The following is a 16,113-nucleotide window of genomic DNA, read 5'->3' as shown; positions in this document are numbered from 1 at the left end:
GCTACTGAATAATGCTATCTAATTCCCAGATTTCTCAAATGAATGAACATAGCCAACCTTTCCATTAGACCTGAATCTTAGTCATTGTGTTAAATTAAATGACTGCAGTTTTCAAAAGGAAGATAAAGGAATTTAAACTTTGTATTACTGTGCTGGTCGTTTGGTGTTTTGCAGTAATTACACTTTTGGACCTTGCACTTTGCCATACTTGCATGGCTTTTTGTTGTTGATGCTATAATTAAGTCATAAATATTAAACAGTTTTGTTTGCCTTTGCATTATGCATGCATGATCACATTTTAATAACCAATTAAAATTGCAGCTGCAAACAATTTTCATATCATTCATCAAAGAAAAATATGTTTCTATGTGCTTTTATAGAACTGTATCAACAAAAATGTCAGTGCCAAAGCAGTATAAAACTGCATTTAATTTAATGAATGAAGTAATATAAACCACTCAAGTTACTGGAATGAAATTTTGGAAGCAGAAAACATAATAGTGCCTTAGGGAATGTCTCAACTGAAAGGATATGGCCACTGAATAATAACATACTGTTCACATCATACATATCAAACACTTAGAGCAAGAACTCTAGGCAAATTAAAAAATTATGGGAGACAAAGGACCCAAAACAGGGACATGTTTTAAATAGTGCTCTTGTAAACTTTGACAGTTGCTAATATAACATGTTTTTGCATTAGTATGGATATGATAAAAGAAACTCAGATGTCTATCATTATTTAGTGAGTCAAATCCCAAATGATTTGCCAGAAAACTACAAATTGTATTACAGACAGCCCAAATATTTGAGGTAAAAATATGGACATTTGGCAAATAATAATGTCATTGGTGAATATTGAAATGATTTATATAAGATGCATGTGTTACAACTGTATTAGAACTGTATGTCATGTGTATATCAGACTTGTTTATACAGACATGTGTGTTGAAAAAGATTTTTGCAAAGTGCTTGAAATGTATCCACAGTGTGCCCTACTGGAATAGAACAGAAATGTACATCCATGATTGTAGTTGTTTAAATGTATATATTTTAACAGTGGAAACCCAGCAAAACGTCAGAAAAGTAGCTGAAATTAAATTACTTCATGGCAACAAGAGACACAATATCTATACTAGGGAGCTCTCTGTGTTGTCTTTAAGGAGAAATAATTACTAGGCTTGAGATGTGGAGGGATGTAATTGTTTTATGACTTCCAGCATCTGTCAAATATCTGAGGTTTATGTATTTTCACAGGTAGATGCTAAATACTGCTAGCTTCCAGCAGTGGGGGGTTTACCTGGCATAGAGTCAGATGACAAGAAATTATGTCATTCTGCATGTTATCCCAGCAGTAATATTTGAGATATTAATTTAAGAAGTCTCTTAGAGAGACACAGCATGTTGTATTCAGTCTTTGACTTTACAACAACTAGAAAATCCATTCACCACATCTGCCTTGCTATTGATTCTCTTAGATTCAGTCAGGAATATAGTGAAGCATAGTTTAGATGTTTTTCTTTATTTATTTGAGACTGTCCTGCAATGTTGTTTTAAATATTTCCTGTGGTTTTGAACTTTGATGTCACTGTGAATATATACTATTTTTTGTTCTTTTATTATTTATTATTAAATATATTTAAATATTTCACTGTGGCTGATCTGCTAGAGATATTTAATTTTGAGAGTTCTTGCATATTTATTTGGTGACACTGTGGGCCACTCCTTAATAGTCTTACTCTTGGTCAAACTGCCATTTGTATTAATAGTAACATTACACAGTAAGACTGGACACCCTTTGTTAAGGGCCTTAAAGTAGCTAATAAGGAGTTGGCTGGTGTAGCTGGTGGCAGTGATAACTACCTTATAATCTAGGCAAAAGGGGCATAGCTAGTAAACCTGTGTCAGCCTTTCTCAGGTGTGTGTGTGTGTGTGTGTGTGTGTGTGTGTGTGTGTGTGTGTGTGTGTGTGTGTGTGTGTGTGTGTGTGTGTGTATAAACCAAACTTCAACAAGTGTGTGTGTCAGCAATTTGGTCAGGGCATGAATCACTGGTTGGACAGAGAGGGTGCTGGAAGTCTTTGCTTGGTCACTCAGCTGAGATCTCAGCTTTCTAGCTGTGCCAGTGGGGAGTCTTACTGGGGATTTGTAGAAAGGGAGAAACCATCTTCAGACTGACTGTAGTCTCTGTGTGCTCTTAAGGGAAACTGCACTTCATGCAGAGAGCTGCACCTGGAAATAATGTGTGTGTACCTGTCACCCTCCCAGTGTACATTCCCACTGTTGCCAGTGGTAAGGACTGCGGCTCCGTGATTACTATTCCAGTGGTGGGTCGTCACGCTAACATCTTGTAATATTATGTCATCAGCAGAATACTTGGCACGTGGAACCAAATTGCTCATCTCAGTTATGCTTTACAAAACTGTAAATGGGTAAATCCTATCTAAGTCTACGAAATCAAAAAGCATAGATATTCATAGTGTATGACCCTTTCTAGAGCTACTACTGCTAAAGACGTCAGTGATCAGGTATTTGCTAACATGTATCTGTAAAATTAAATGTCTTTTACTGAAGCTTCCAGATTGTACCTTGTAATAATTCATTTAAAATCCAGATCATTTCTGACATTACTTAAAACAGTCATGTGCAGCGTCTGTAATGTCACCTGTGTCAGTACCTTTAAATGCTGATAACAAGTAAGCGACTGAAGATGGAATTCATGATGTTTTATTTTAAGCTGCTTGAGTTTAAAGTTGCTCCATCTTATACCTGTTACTTGTAGAGGATTCAGATTTTTTACTTCCGCCATTTTGGTTTGGCCTGTCTAAAAGTAACTGTGGTAGCCTTGAGTAACATATTATTAGTTCCACATTATATAAGGAGTTTGAAAATGAATATACCTATCAAGCCACATGAAAAAATATAGTTTGTTTCTTTAATGATATGCATGTAGTATATGGTTATTTGATTTGTGCAAAACAATAATTCTGATGTTTTCTAAGATGTGAGAAAATTGGTATATAGTTAACATAAGAAACTTTTGAAAATGAGTGGGATCAAGATGGCTGGTTTTATAGATTTGTGGATTACAAAAAGTCATTTATCAAATGACAGCTTACTATTGACTTGCATGGTTAAAACAATGTGCACACATTTGTGCATCTGAAACTCTTCCTTTAACCTGCATATAAATAAGTTATTTTCCAAAAAAAAATTTGTGAAAATTTTTGTGAGGTGCAGAGTATTTTATTGACCAAAAAGGCTGATTCATTTTTCTAGTCAGACTGTAAACAAAGTGGTAAAATAACACAGAAGAAGTGGTCATGATTACTGCCAAGATAAACATCTTAAATTGTGTTATCCATCCTATGGCTGTCAGCTCAACAGTATTCTAATACTTTGTTAACAAAACATGCATGCCCTTGTAAGTGTGCAGATAAAATCCCTTTTCTCGATCTCCTGAGTTTGCATTCTAAACTGCTGTTGTGAAACTACAATATATATAACTAAAGCAATGACTCTTTAGACTTTGCTATGTGGACCCTCTAAGATAAGTACTCTACATTTCTGTTAGTAAACATTTCTTTGTGAATTTAGTACATTGTCATTCAGCCAGACATTGAATGAGTGCAATCTTACACTACCAGACATTTTTAGTTTACCTCCTTTCCTTTGCATGTCATTACTCTGCTCCTACTCCACCCCCTACCCTCCCCAATGTTCTAGTAAATTGTCAGTTGCTCTACTCTTCAGCTTTTAATCAGTTGTGCCACCTCTCCTTCCATTGTTAGTCACATACAAGTGGTCTTGTTTTATGTTACCCATCTCATTCCTATGTTTCAGTAGTCAGACACTAATGTTTTCACATTATTTATTTATTTATTTAAATTTGTTGACCGGGAGTGTCCGACTAGACGTAGGTCCATTTTCAGCGGAGGCCCGGGGAGAAAAGCTCCACAGTTAAAATAAACAGACAGTAGTTACATTGGATTACATAGCGATTAACAATTTAACATAGCAATTACTTACAACATATTTACAGATGAAGAACATAGTACATCAGTAGACAACTAGAATCTTTATCTGTGAAGTACATAACAGACATTAACAAATGTTACAATGAGAAGTTCCTGTTGTATAATAAGTACTAGGCTTATGAGCATCTGAGCTTGCTATAATCAAGGTAGTTAGTGGAGTGGAAAGAAAGGTAGTGGTTGGATGGGGTGGATGATATTAGAGTGGGAGTTGCAAGGGCATAGCCAGCATGTTTTTAGGTGCGCTTTTAGTAAAGTTTTGAAGTGGGTGCATGATGGTATGGAGGTAATTGTGGGTGGGAGTGAGTTCCATAATTTGGCTATGGCGCAAGAGAATAGTGCTTCACCAGCAGAGTTATTGGCTTTAGTGATCTGCAAGTGATTTTTGTTGCTGGATCTTAGTGGTCTGGTGGTGCGATAGGGTTGGAGTAGATTCTGGAGGGATGGGACATTTTGTGGATGGTTTACTAGTTTGTGGGCGAGTGAGAGTTGATACCACTGAAGGAGGTGAGGGAGTTCAAGCCAGCCCAGTTCAGCAAGTGATGGACAGTGCTGACTATGGTAGGATGACCCTGTGGTGAATTTGGCGATTTTGTTGTAGCAGGTCTCTAGCTTCTTTAGATCGCATTGCCTTAGGTTGGTATATATTGAAGAGGCATAAAGTAGGGTGGAGATAAGGTGGGAATTTGCTATTGAAATCTTTGCTGTTTTGGTGAGAAGTTGCTTATTTCTGTATAATGCTCCGAGTTTTTTGTGGACTTTTTTTATGGTCATGGATATGTGAATGAAAAATTTTAGTTTATTGTCTATTTCCACTCCTAGCAATTTGGTGTGTTCAGTTGGGTATCTAGTGGTGTTGTCTTTTGCTATGATGTTAAAGTGAGAGTTGTTTTGAGTATGTTTGGTGGGTTGGAAGATGAGTAGTTTAGTTTTGTTTGGGTTGAGTATTAATTGGGCATCGGATAACCATGTTTCAACAGAGGAAAAGGCTTCCTGTGTGACTTTTTGCAGTTTTGGTAGGGACTGGGCTGAGCAGATGATGGTTGAGTCATCTGCATATTGTATGAGTGTGCCATGTTTGGTGGCAGAGGCTAGATTATTGGTGTAAACAGAGAAGAGTAGGGGTCCAAGGATGGATCCTTGGGGAACCCCTATGGAGACATGTAGTTGGGGAGATATGTCATTCTGCCATACAATGGATTGTTGGCGGTCAGACAGGTAACTCTGAAACCAGTTGGTGACTGATTGTGAGAAGGATAGGTTATTGAGGACAGAGATAAGTTGTTTGTGTGGAACCATGTCAAATGCTTTAGATAGGTCTAGGAAAGTAGCAGAGGAGAGATAGCCATTGTTTTTATGCTGAAGGATAGTGTTAGTAAAGGAGAGTAAGGCAGTGGTGGTGCTATGGTTTGGTCGGAATCCATGCTGAGTACTGGAAAGGAGGTTGTTAGTAAGGAGGTAGTCTGAGACCAGAGAGTGTATGCATCTTTCTAGTATTTTGGAGAGTGGAGAGAGAATAGCTATGGGGCGGTAATTGGTTAGTTCTGTGGAGGGTCCGCCTTTGTGGAGGAGAATTATATGTGATACTTTCCACAGTGTGGGAATTTAACTTTCTGACAGAGATCGGTTAATCAAGATGGATAGTGGGTAGGCCAGAGCATCAGCTGCGATTTGCAGGTATTCACTTGGGAGGTTGTCTGCTGCTAATTTGGTGGGTTTAAGTTTAGCTAAGAGTTTTTTTATGTTGGAGGTAGGTACAGGAGAAAAAGAGAAGGCCGTGGGGAGATTACTAGTTGAAGGTGTGGGTTGGAGGGGAGGGGGTTGTGTTGTTTAGCTAGTAATAGTATGGTTTGGGTAAAGTGTGTATTGAATGAGGTAGCAATATTTTCTGAGGAGTGAGGGATGTTAGGAGGAGGGGTATTGACTTTACCTGGGTGGAGGATGGAGTTTATGGAGGACCAGAATTGTTTGGGGCTGTGTTGTGAGGAGTCTAGGACAGACTGGTAGTATTGGAATTTGTCCTGTTTTATTAGCTTTTTGACTCTATTGTGCAGTTCTAGGAATTTCTGTCTAGTTGAGGGGGTTTTGGTTTTGCGCCAGTGCTCCCTGGCTTTATCCCTGTTTTTCATTTCTGACTTAGTGGTTTTCTATAGCCATGGGGAAGGTTGTGCTTTGGTTCTGGAAAATCTTATGGGGGCATGGTAATTAAGGATGTTCAGGAAGGTAGTATTAAAAAATTCAACTGCGTCATCTAGACCGAGGTACTTTAGAGGATGCCAGTTACATTCTTTGAGGGATGAGATGAATGTGAGTGGGTTAAAGTTTAGTTTTTTACGTATTTGACGGTATATGACAGGTTTCGCTTGGTATAAGTATTTTTTGAGTAGGAATGTTGGGGAGTGATCACTGAGGATATCTGATAAGCAGCCTGTTATATATGACTGGGGGCTCTTACTGACTAGTATCCAATCCAAGGTAGTGTGCTTGCTGGAGTTATTATTTATCCTGGTTGGCGACTGGACTAGTTGGGTGAAGCCATGAAGGTGTACATGATGGGTTGGATTGTTGCCAGAACAGGATTGCCAGTCAATATTGAAATCACCTAAAATGATAGTTTCTTGGGGGAGATGGTGGGTAGACCAGCTGAGGAGGTTTTCTAGTGGAGGGATGTTTTGGCCAGGTGGGAAGTAGCATCCAATTATGTTGATGGTTTTGTTTTGGTTTATTTTGAGGTTGGTATATATTATTTCTTCATTGCCTATTTGTGGAGCTGATGATTTTAAGATCTGGATGTTTAGATGCTGTTTAAATATTATAGCTACACCACCTCCTTTTTTGTTTAGCCAGTCTACTCTTAGTATGCCGTAACCTGTAGGGAGTATTTGCTCACTGGTAATGTGAGGTTTTAGCCAGGTTTCTGTCAGGATGACTATATCTGGGGAGTACAAGTCTATGGTGGCATGGAGTTCATGGACTTTGTTGGATATACTTCTAATATTTAGTCTTAGTAGAAGGAAGTCACTTGGCTTTCTATTGGCTGTAATATGGGAGAAGTTGTGGTTTCTAGTCTGATTATGAGGATTGGGGTTGGAGATGGTAGGGCTAGGGTTGGGGTGGATGTCTCCACTTAGGGCTAGTTTTGATATGCATTGGATTATTAGTTTTCTCAGTTTTTGAATGTGTTTGTTTATGAGGGAAACTTTATGATTGTGCTCTGTGGGTAATAGGTATGGTGGGAGGGTTACTATGTTAAGTTGTAGGGATGCTTTATGTTTGGGTAATATAGTTGGCAGAATATGTGGGGGATGCATAGGGATGGTTCTTGAGCTGGTGGGAGGGGAGCTGAGTGTGGGTGAGACATGAGTGGTGGTGTGAGTAGTAGTACAGTGGTAGTGTTTGAGTGGGGGAATGATGGAGCTTTGATAGGATGTAAGATATGCAAGGAGAGTGCATGCAGTGAGCATAGGTAAGGTATGCTTGTACATGTTAGTTGAGGAGGTGTGATAGTAGTGGGAAGATGGAGGAGGTAGTGTTGGGTTAGCGCTGTGGTTGGCTATTGGAAAGATGGGAGGGGTTTGAGTGCAATAAAAGTGGGACCACTGGGGGCATGAGGGAATAGGGGGCAGGGTGGGGAGCGAAGTGGGTAGATACTCTGTTAGTTGCTCGTATGAGGGGGCTGGAAACAATCAGTTAACAGAGTTAACTGATAAATGAACATATGATAGTGGCAAGGGTGGTTGTAGTTTTAAAAATGGTGCCTGCCACAGGTAATATTTATTAACTTTGGGATTGCCTTAAGGTAATAAACAGGGAAGGGGAGGGGAGAACAAGGGTGTGAGCAGGCAGTTCTTTGTACTGCTGCTAATGAGCCAAAGCAAAGACAAGTATGTGTTAAGAAACAATCACAATTGACCAAGGACTGCTCTGAAACTGTAAGTCATTTCTTAATTTCTCAGGTGGAAAAACAGGATAACCTTGTTTCAGTAGGCTACTGTGGTCACAGTTTAAATTAACAAACACACAGTATTGATCAGTTATGGATACTATTTGCTAACAGAAGGGAATAAGAGAAAGTGGAAGATGTGTGTGTGTGTGTGTGTGTGTGTGTGTGTGTGTGTGTGTGTGTGTGTGTGTGTGTGTGTGTGTGTGTGTGTGTGTGTGTGTGTGGTGGTGGTGGGGGGGGCTGCTTACAAGCCAAAGCAGAGTGCTCTCCAGGGGAAAATGAATATTGGCTCAAACAGGTAGACACATACAGAAAGTTAACTGTAGCTGTTTGCAGACAGTTCAGACCCGGACTGCGCTTTTCTTACAAGAATGATAAAGGTGGTACCACAGTTGAATACTTAAGTGTGCATTAACACTTACGAGTACATTAACACAACTTCCTCTTTTCCCTATCTAAAATTGTAGCTAAATTAAAGAGATTTTCTGTAAGAATGAAAAGTTGTAATGTGTAAATATGGATGCAGGAGGCGTAATCGTAGCCAGACCCTTTGAAAGGAACTGATAATATAGCTGGATACAAAAGTCTTCACTTAGATTGACATTAAGATTAAAGTCACCATGTATGGATTTTTCCTGCTGTCTCTCTACCTTCTGTAGGTCTCCTAAAATTCATGACCCTATAGCTTCTAACCTGGTATTCCTTTAGAACTCACTGACAAAACTTGTTGCAAGTCATTCCTCCTCATGCGTAGCCGCTGAAGCGGCTAGAATAGAAAATCTGAGCTAATGGAAGCTACCAGCTTGTACAGGTTCAACACTCAAATGCCTCCTGTCTATATAAAATCCCTTCTTAAGTGGATTTACCCAAGATTTCAAAATAATTGAGAAAGGCAGGTCCATAAGCTATGCTTCAGAGTTTTGTAGCATCATATACTCCTCTAAAATATAATCCTATGCATAATTGGGCAGACCTGATTAACGAAAGTTTCTAAGTAAACAGCATGAAAACCTTCTCCCAAAGTCTAACATATCCTTTATTCTGTCCACTATCTATCTATCTGTCTGCCTATCTGTCTATTTATCTATCTATATAAAAAATGCATCTACCATGTCGGTCTTAAAACATATGTTCAGAACAGATAAGATCCTGTAACTACATGCTGTTTTGATTTATCTACCTACATTATTTAAATCCTGACACATTTTTGTATTAAGAAATAGAACAAATTCTTACGAACATAATACCCCTGATATATATCATCTGTACATGAGAGAATTAAGGGGTAAACCAAAGCTCTGATTCCACTCATCCACTAGCTACTTACAAATTTTTATGCCCCTAATACTGCTTTCCTTATATACTTTCTAACTTACGATGTACATAATGGGAAACATTGTTTGATGCCTACTGCCATATATATCCTGTCACAAAGAAATCGATTAACCATCGGATGAAATATCAAGCAACTGTATACCCACATGATGCAGAAACAAAATTAAAATGCCAGACTCCTAAAAAAAATTATCACCCTGCCACATTCATTCAACACGTGAAATAAAGTAGCAGAATTGACACTATCAAATCTCTCAGCAACAGGTATTGGAAAAAAAAACTTTTCCTTATGGCTTCTGGAAGTAGTCCTGGGTTTGGTATAAATTGTACTCATTTTCGGAAGAAAATGTGTAGTAAATTGGTTTCTATTTCTGGAACAAATCATTCTCTCCAAATTGGGTTGCTGTTAATTTCCACCGGCATCCCTTGCTTGAATTGCGTGTTAGGTTAACCAGTTGCCAAGATGGGGAATATAAGGACCTGAGTGGTCGTACTGATTTGTTATGATGAAGTCCAGTGACCAGTGGATGAAAGCGCTTAACATATTGAATAAAGCTTTGGTTTGCGCAGCACTCGGCTCTGAAGTCTTCTTCTTCTTTTGGAGGTTTTCCTTATGGCTTAAAAATCCATAAACATTTTGTTAATTCTCCTTTGCTTCTCTATTTCTCCCTTTTCTGGAGCGGACTACCATTGTATTCATATACTATGTCTCATCTGTAACTATTTAGCCAGGATTTTGTAGTGGCAGTTTAGTAAGGGAATGGTTCTCCATGTCCCCAAATTCTCCCTATTATCCATTCCTCTATACAAAAAGTACCAACCCCTTCTCACAGTCCCACCCTCTCATCCTTGCCTGCAGAAAACCCATTTGGTAATTACACAACAGCATGAACATGTCACTCTTACAACTTTTTCTAATTTCCATATCCAGTCATATGCTTCCTTGGTAAACGTTCCACTCTGCCTTTCCTTTAGTTGTCGTTACTTCCTCAGGCTTGATATTGCTTTTCACTACATTGTAATCATACCTTATCATCTTTCTTCTCTTTAGGAAATCCCACAGTCTAGGATCTCTGGCATCCTCCAATATCCTCACCAAATAAAGTCTTACCTGCTTGAACTTTCCACTTTCTCGCCAGAATCCCCCACCAAATCTCATCCAACAAAAGCCATTGCATCCATCCTTCCTCTGGCTGCAGAAATAGGATACCACATCCTTGTTTCCTTATAATAAATCATTTTATTAACATATCAAATCCTTTATTGTAACTTCATTTGGTTGTAAAATTGTCTGTTTTGTTTCCATGATAACCCTATTAGCCTTTAAACCATCCTGGAAACCATGGGTCACATTTCTTTAACTTTTTCCTCCAAAAAATACAGCACTCACCTTTTGCACCTGTATTCCCTCATCATCTTGGTCTGACATCTAGCCAACTTACTAACCAACTCCTGTAAGTACCTTATCCCTCCTCACCTGCTTTGAAAAAACTTTTGAGTCTCTCATGCCTGTCAGCTCTGCGGCTAATTTACTTATACCCAACCCACCAGGAAATGTCTTTATTCAAATCCGAGTTCAACCACAATGTTCTGTGATCCAAAAAGTGAGATCCATATATCTTTCCATATTCAGTTAAAAGCCTGCTTTCCTAAATGCATAGCAGATAGCTATTTCAGTCTACCCAAAGATATGAGTAGCCTCGTTCAACTAATAGTGACAATTATGCAATACTGATAAGTCATACATCAACTTAACATCCAAAAATTCCTTCTTCTGCTATCAGACAACAGAAAAAATAAATTCTTCTACCCATTATAAACTTTCTGTAAAACACAAACAAGGGAGAAAATAAACTAAAATTCATTCCTAGTTTTAGGTGTCTGGGGGACCATTAACTTTACACACATCTGGTCGGTCCAATAACATACAATGAAAAAAATCTTAACAGATTTTAACACTTGAAATTAAATTTCCTTTTTACTGAAAGTATCTGCTTCTTGTGCATTCATAAAATCTTTGTGACTAAAATCCCTGCATCCCTAACTACTCGCTATTTTCCTGTTTTCAGCTTAGAAATAAGTTTTGTATCATGTGTACCTTGAGCATCCATAAACTTTTCATCCAATCAATAATGGCCCGCTGTCTTCACATCCTCTTAATGCTATCATTAATAAAGGAGAGAAAATGAATGTCCTTAGCTGGATGACCCCCACTTCTTGACTACCATCACCTTCCTTTTTCTGATACTTTGTCCTTCACTTGTGCTTTCTCACACTAAGACTTGTTCCATCACTATCAGCGACAGCTAAATTATCAGTTAAACTTTCTTCACCCCCTCACCCGCAAAGCAATCGTCTACATCCACTTCTTGCTCCCTCTTATGCTCAGCAGAAAGCTTCTGACTTTTTTGAAGGATGTCTTTCCTGACCTCCACTTCTTCTACCAGTTTATTTGGTACCTTATTCACAGTTGAGCTAAATGCGTATAAGTTACCCATGTTTTGTACAGATTGAGCTAAATGCGTATAAGTTACCCATGTTTTGTACAGAGTTGCTTAGTATGCTTCTGACTCCCAGACAAATCACAAGTAAACAATCTCCCCACAGCAGAAACAAAACTAAGTTGCCACAGTAGCTTACAATATACATGTTATTCCGTGTAGATGATCTGGTAAATGTTATGTTGAAGTTTGCCATCCTGTACTGATAACAAATAAGAGCATTCTCAGTCCCCTATCCATATCTCCAAAGGGTCCAAAGTTTTGATCAAGTCTTTCTGTACCTAATATAATGGTGACTATTTTGCCTGTATGATAGATTTACCAAAAATAGGGATTCTCACAATCATTTACAGATGTTTTGGTTCAACCTTTATTAGTAAAAGTGGCTTTACTTCATGGTATCAGAAGTTGCTTACCAAATAAACTTTTACACACTTTTATTAAGTGGTAGTTCAGTTTCCGTATGCAGGTTACAGACTAGTTCTACGATGATGAGAATTACAGCATGCACTTCAGAAAGCTCTATGCCTAACAGAGATGTAACATATTCCCTAAAAAGTGACCCTGCCGGTTGGAGATTCTGCTTTCACAGCTTGAAATTAGAATTATAGTAGGAAAATATTTTTCCAACAAAATCTTCTTCTGGCTTGTACTTTTCATTAATTTCAGTGGAGTCTTTCTGGATGTAACTTCCAAAATCCAGACAGTCTGATAGTACAAGTATACACAGGCACACCAGACTCTGACCTCATGTCTGGTTGATGCAGTCCCAGCTGTTGTACACTACCCTGTATAGCCAAAGCAGTATTGGCTTTTGCCTCTACAGTATACCCCCATTTAATCAGCCCATAATGCCTCTAATGCCTCTAAGAACTTGCCCTTACATCAGGCATTTCACACAAGTGGGATCTGAATGGAAAGATAATAAAATCAGCTAGCAAGGGAGAGTAGTATTGCTGGAACTGATTTCATCCTTAAGTCTTGGTGAGCACCTTCATGAGGTGGACACAATTTTATTTATAAAATCTCACCAAGATGACACTAATATATAGACTGTATTTTATATAGCATATATCATGGACAGAAGTAGGTTAAAAATGAAAAAGATATATTTGGGTGCAGAAGTCACAGGCAGGGCCGGTGCTAGCATTTTGGTGGACCCAGAAAGTTTCAAGTTGGGGGCCCTACTCAGGAGAATGACCACATTGCCATCGCACCCTCTTCCCTGTCAAGCTCATCCAGCACCATTTAACAATCACTATAGTGTTATTACATTCAAATCATTAAGAACTGATATGCCAAGGTACACATACTGACCGGCATTTAACACCAATGTTGCATTTTGACAAACCCCTGTACTACAGCAAGGTGGTGACTCACAGGTCCACACACTGACTGGCATTTAGTACCAGGGTTACATTACGACAAACCCCTGTACCACAGTAAGGTAACAAGTCACAGGTGCACACACTGACTGGCATTTAGTACCAGGGTTACATTACGACAAACCCCTGTACCACAGTAAGGTAACAAGTCACAGGTGCACACACTGACTGGCATTTAGTACCAGGGTTACATTACGACAAACCCCTGTACCACAGTAAGGTAACAAGTCACAGGTGCACACACTGACTGACATTTAGTACCAATGCTACATTATAACAAACCCCTGTACCACAACAAGGTAGCCACTTAGAGGTTCAAGCACACTGACTGCATACCCCTCTACTGCCCAGATTTTCACAGAATGTCCATATTTTACTTATTTCTAGTCTGTTCCTCAAAATTTGTAGTTTTCTGGCTTGTTTGTGACAAATCATTGAGGGTTGAATTCACTAAATAATGAAAGGCATTTGAGTTTCAGACTTTATATTCTTCAGAAAAATGCATGGTAACACAAGACCTTTTATTCTAGAAACATTTTAAGTTTTTAAGAGCAATATTTAAAAATGGTCCTGATTTTTGGGGCTGTCTCCCCATTATCTTTGGCTTTGTCCAGATTTTTTGTTGCATGAGATTGAGAGCTATGACTGACTGGTATTTAGTAGCAATGTTGTTACATTATGACAAGCCTCTGTACCACATCAAGGTAGCCAGTCCCACAGAGGTATATAAAGACAGCCACACTGATTCCCACACACAGCACAGACACACAAGACAAAGGCAACAATATAGCAAGACACCCACACATACTCTCTCACAGAAGTCAGAGCCAGACAAGACAGACAGCTACACAGACTTTTGCACACAGGACAGACACCCACACATGAGAAAGACAGCACTACAGCAAGACTGAACATTAACACCCATACAGACTCCAAAATACAGGACATATACCCACACAAGATAAAGACAGCATTATAGCAAGACTGAACATCCACAGAGACTCCCAGGACACACAGGACAGAGGCACCCACCCACACAGGACAGAGACACCCACCCACACAGGACAGAGACACAAGACCAGGACAAAACTACTCCAAGACTGAACAGAGACCCACACAAGATGAAGGCAGCACTACCACAAAATAGAACTGAGACACCACACACAGAGTCCCAATCACCAGATGATGCCAGCCCTAAGGCAAGACTGAAACACACAAGAAGCATTAGATAAACTGACTCCATCACACAAGACAGGCAGTTGCTGACATGCAGAACACTGCAGAGGCACACAAGGCAGCCATGGGACAGACATAGAAAAGACAAAAGACACACAAAACATACAAGGGAATGCCATGGGGATTACTGAGCCTGTGGCAGACAGACTCAAACCCAAACAAACCCAAAGAAACACAAGAGGAAGTCATAGGGATTATTGAGCCTGAGGCAGACAGACTCAAACCCAAAGAAACACAAGGCATACAGAAGAAAACCATGGGGATCAGACCTCTCAACTGTACAGATGTTTGCAGAAAGTTCAGAGTTTTGCCTCATATTTATGGTCTGTTTCTCATAAAATTGTGGTTTTCAAGCAAATCGTTGGTTAGTCTTGCAGAGTTGACTTCAGAATATAATTAAGTTTCAAACTTCATACCCTTCAGAAAATTCATGGAAATGCAAAACCTGTTATTCTGTCAACCTTCTAAGTTTGTAAGAGCAACATTTAAAAAGTGTCCCTATTTTTGGGCCTTTGTCCCCCCCATTATTTGTGGCTTTAGAGGTTGAGAGGTATGATGGAGAATACAGAGCCTGAGGCAGACAGACTCAACCCCAAAGAAACACCCAAAAGAGAGAGATCCATGGGGATTACTGTGTTTCTGTCCTGGCCTCATGACTAGCTCTGCTGCTCCCCACTGTCCTGGCCTCACAACAAGATTTTTGGCATAAAAAGTATAAGCAATATTTTATTATCCTGCCACAACACCACAGAGTTTTTGTATTTGGCTTGTGTATCCTAGTAGTTTGACAAGCTGTTCTCATTTCCATAAGTCATTTTTGTGCAGGTAAGGAGCAGTAAATGTGTAAGGGGTCAAGCTCATGTACAAGGCACCGTCCAAGTGATACACTTTACATTAGCCTCACATGAACTAATGTTAGCTACCAACATTTCAAGTTTTAGGTTTGTGGTTAAAGCTTTGAGACACTCAACAATAGGCTTCCCTCTCATGCTCCCACAAAATATTGGAAGGTGCATTTTTATTTTCTTTTTATTTATTATTTATTTAAACGAAAAAAAGGGATACAAGACACATCTCAATCCATAACCCTAATAGCTTCCTAAAAAAGGACAACCATAAGGCGTTCTTTAGTTACATACGTAACCTTAAAGGAAAGGCCCACATTTGTGCCGAACTGGTAGCTAATGATAACACATACACTGAGCCTGTGGACATAGCTAACCTGTTGGCTGACAGGTTCTGTGAAAACTTCACTTTACTGTCCCTGTGAGAAAGTAAGTGAAAAACCAATAATTGTTTATCAGAAGGGTAGAACTATTAAAAACTTCTTGGAACATGAGACTAACTTGGGGGTTCCACAAGTAACAAAAAATTTGGTATCAACCCATATATTGTCAGGTGGTTTGCAAACTGGCTCACTGATAGAACTCATGTGGTCAAAATATGGGACTCCACCTCCTCCAGCAGACCCGTAACCAGTGGTGTTTCACAGGGATCAGTTTTGGGACCCCTACAGTTCGGAATCCACTTCTCCAAAGTACAGGCTAAAACTAATGGATTGTGGCTGACAAAGTTTGCTGATGACTGCAAACTGGGAGCAATCACTGAAACCCCTAGCAATGTAAACATCCTGCAAGAAGATCTTACACAGACTTACACAGACTAAGGACTCAAATGACAT

Source organism: Protopterus annectens, chromosome 2.part0 (assembly GCF_019279795.1).
Source record: "Protopterus annectens isolate FY-2018-M chromosome 2.part0, PAN1.0, whole genome shotgun sequence".
Lineage (NCBI taxonomy): Eukaryota > Metazoa > Chordata > Ceratodontiformes > Protopteridae > Protopterus > Protopterus annectens.
Note: the sequence above shows the minus strand (reverse complement) of the source record.